Source organism: Bufo gargarizans, chromosome 1, assembly GCF_014858855.1.
Source record: "Bufo gargarizans isolate SCDJY-AF-19 chromosome 1, ASM1485885v1, whole genome shotgun sequence".
NCBI lineage: Eukaryota > Metazoa > Chordata > Amphibia > Anura > Bufonidae > Bufo > Bufo gargarizans.
Window position 1 is genome coordinate 235932247 of NC_058080.1, and position 4072 is coordinate 235936318.

The window sequence follows — 4072 nt, forward strand, 5'->3', positions numbered from 1 at the left end:
TTTTTTGACCCAGACCCACTTGGTTCTTGAAGATCCAGTGGGTCTGATGTCTGTATAATACAGTACAGAACCTATATAGGGTTCTGCACTGTATTTTACTTACACTGAACAGATCTATGCTTTCAGCACAGATCTGTTCAGCACCATGGACAGCAGGACGCCTGAGCAGGCGTCCTGTTGCCATGGGAACCTTCCCCGTCTGCCACAACTTCGCAGACGGGGAAGGGTAAGGACGGGGCTCTCGGGGGGATGCCTGGGGGCTCTCTCCCTCTCCCATCGGGGGGCTGCAAAGGCACAGCAGCCCCCCGATGGGAGAGGGAGGGAGCTCCCTGCACTGTTAACTTTTTCCATACAGCGGTCCGTACGGACCGCTGTATGGAAAGGGTTAAACGGCTGACATCGCATCAACGATGTCAGCCATTTATACCAGGGTGCCAGCAATGTGCTGGCACCCTGGTATATCCACTAGAAACCAACGATTATTCAAGGGGAGGCGGGCGGGGGATCGCAATCCCGCCTGCCGCAACGCCCCCACTGCCTGCGACACCCCCCCCTGCACCACCCGCCGCCATCAAATCGTGCAGGGGTGCAGGGGGAAGGTGAAATCTTGATTTTAGGCACTCTGAAGTTTCTGATCCCCGCGTAACTGCAAAAAGCGCAGCAAACCGCAGGTCTGAATTGACCTGCGGTTTGCTGCGATCGCCGACACGGGGGGGTCAAATGACCCCCCCCCTGCGTTGTTATGGGATGCCGGCTGAATGATTTCAGCCGAAATCCCGTTCCGATTAACCCCCGCGGCGCCGGAATTCAGATTTTAAGTCAGGACGTACCGGTACGTCCTCGGTCCTTAAGGACTCGGGAAATAGGGCGTACCGGTACGTCCTCGGTCCTTAAGGGGTTAATGACCAGGCCACTTTTTACACTTCTGCACTACACTACTTTCACCGTTTATTGCTCGGTCATACAACTTACCACCCAAATGAATTTTACCTCCTTTTCTTCTCACTAATAGAGCTTTCATTTGGTGGTATTTTATTGCTGCTGACATTTTTACTTTTCTTGATATTAATCGAAATTTCAAATAAAACTACATTTCTATATAAATTTTTCTCTAAATGTATTGTTCTACATGTCTTTAATAAAAATAAAAAAAATGCAATAAGTATATTGGGGACACCTTGGAGTGTCTTCTTTCCAAAATGGGGTCACATGTGGGGTATTTATACTGCCCTTGCATTTTAGGGGCCCTAAAGTGTAAGAAGTCGTTTGGAATCCAAATGCGTAAAAATGCCCTGTGAAATCCTAAAAGTACTCATTGGAATTTGGGCCCTTTTGTCCACCTAGGCTGCAAAAAAGTGTCACACATGTGGTATCGTCGTACTCAGGAGAAGTAGGGCAATGTGTTTAGGGTTGTATTTTTACATATACCCATACTGTGTGTGAGAAATATCTCTGTAAATGACAACTTTTTCCATTTCTTTATACAAATTTGTCAATTTACAGAGATATTTCTCTCACCCAGCATGGGTATATGTAAAAATACAGCCCAAAACACATTGCCCTACTTCTCCTTAGAACGGCGATACTACGTGTGACACTTTTTTGCAGCCGAGGTGCACAAAGGGGCTAAAATAAATAGGCTTGTAGTGTAGTGATTGGTGCTACTTACAGAGCTGCCTGTGTCCTCTGGTGGTCGATCCAAGCAAAAGGGACCACCAGAGGACCAGGTATATTAGACGCTGTTAACAAAACAGCGTCCAATATATTTTTTGGGGGTTAAAAAAATAAATAAAAAACGCATCTACAGCCTGCCAGCGAATGATCACCGCTGGCAGGCTGTAGATCAACTCGTTTACCTTGAGATCCTGTGAGCACGCGTTCACAGGAAACCTCGCGAGATGACGCGCCGATGCGTCTACGAGGAACAAACCGACCGCAAGACGCATCCCTGCGTTAGGCGGTTAATATCCTCGTTGTGGCTTTTGTAATAGGAGCGTCTCCTGAAGTACCCACAAGAGATCCTGCATTAGACCCATAAGGGTTGTTTCACACGAGCAGATGCCGTGCGGGTAATCAGCTGCGTGAAACAAGCTAAGCCCCATTCCAGACAGCAGATACACTGAGCATTAACATGATTGATAATGCTCTGTGCCCCTCTGATCTTTTTACTACAAAATCAGTGAGGTAAAGTTGGCACTGATTTTGGATTAAAACGGTCAGAGAGGCACGGAGCATTATCAATCATGTTAATGCCCTATGTCTCTGTTGTCCAGTGCGGGGCTTGACTGTCTTTCATGCAGCGGATGACACGCACGGCATCTGATCGTGTGAAACAGCCCTTAATGGCAGCTTCTCCTGGCGTACTCTGCCCCTTCCCTGAAGGGCTATTACAGCAATATTGGGCAGGGATTGCCAGAAGCACTGAGGACTGTGAGGTAGGGGAGGAGGTACTTCTTGAGTGTGGAGAAACTGGATGAAGAGCTGCCAAGGATAGGACGCAGCTACTATGTCCGAAGCGCAGGAGGCACCATCTTGGATCACATCTGCAGCAGGAAAAAAAAAAGCTGGGACGCTCCATCAGGCTTCGGCATGGTTCTCGGTGCCTGTACAGATGGTACACATTCTGGGGCACTTAACCACTTTGGACCCCATGTAAGGCTGAATGCTCAGGGTTCACATGTCTGCCTTCATGTGCCGCTAGCTATGCCCCCCTGTGACTGTTCCATTTTAACCACTTAATGGCAAACATACTGTATCATTGTGATGTTTGGAACCCACTCTATACAATGCAGGTGCTGACTGTATAATGCAGCCGACAGCTGGTCACAGGATGAAAGATAAGTCAAGTCCAATCTCCATCATTTAACACCTTAGTTGCCACAATAAGTAACAACTGCTTCAACTAAGGTCAACCTGTGGCACTCCATCTGTTACAAAACTACAACTCCCAGCATGCCGTGATAGCTGTAGGCTGTCCAGGCAGGCTAGGAGTTGTAGTTTTGCAACAGCTGGAGGGGCGCAGGTTGGGCATAATGATCTAAGCAGTCAAAGGGAGTGGACAGCCTGTCCTCCAGTCAGAGCCCCATGGGGAAATCATGGGGCTTGGAACCCTTGCTATGATAGCATGGTGCATTGTGAAGGCTCCCAGGCCTGTTATACTGATCTGCCTGCTAAGGTGCGCCAGTGCAGCGCTTGACAGGCAGCAAAAATATTTTATTGGAGTCTATGGTACAAGCAACTTCAGACGCTACATTCGTCTCCGTACAGTATTACAATTTATAGGAGACGATGAGCACAAGTTGAATAACTTTGGTTCCAAGTTTTTCCACTGTAATGATCAATTACCAAACTCTGCTTCGGTTCCAAGGTACCACTCGGAACTAAAGCTAAGTTTGGTTTAAAGTTTTTTCCACTGTAATGATCAACTACCAAAGTTATTCAACAGCCCATACATTCTAGTACTGCACAGAGACTAATCTCCGAACAGTATTGTAACAAATGTAGCATCCGAAGCTCACTTTGCTCATCTCTAGTCAAGAGGCCAAAAAAATAAATAAAAGACAGCCATCTGTGGCTTAAATTTTGCAGCACGCAGTCTAATGATTACATTACATCTTACCTCACGAAGTGGTCAACACAGGGTGGTGGTGATCATATTTACCAGGTTCCCAACGCTCCACAGCTGGCTCATCACCTCCCTGGTTTTCTGATATTAGCCTGTTTAAGAGGAACACATGACCACTGTAGTCAATACCTGGCCACTGCGGTTACCTGCTCCACTTCTGTTATGTGTAGGGGGAGCAGGCCACCGCTAAGGCCAGCTATTGGCTGCAGTGGCCACATGCCCCTCATCAACAGGATGTGGATATCAGGGCACCAAGGAGATAAAGAGCCAGCAGTGGAACAGTAAGCACCACTGAGGTTCATCCACTCTGATGCGATGTTGGATAACTCCTTTATCAATCAAGTTCTCTCAATGGATGCACAACACGTGACAGACTGGAAATCACGCGTTTCACACGTTTACCAGAAAAGGAGCTTGCTGCTTGTACATTCTACATCACATCTACAG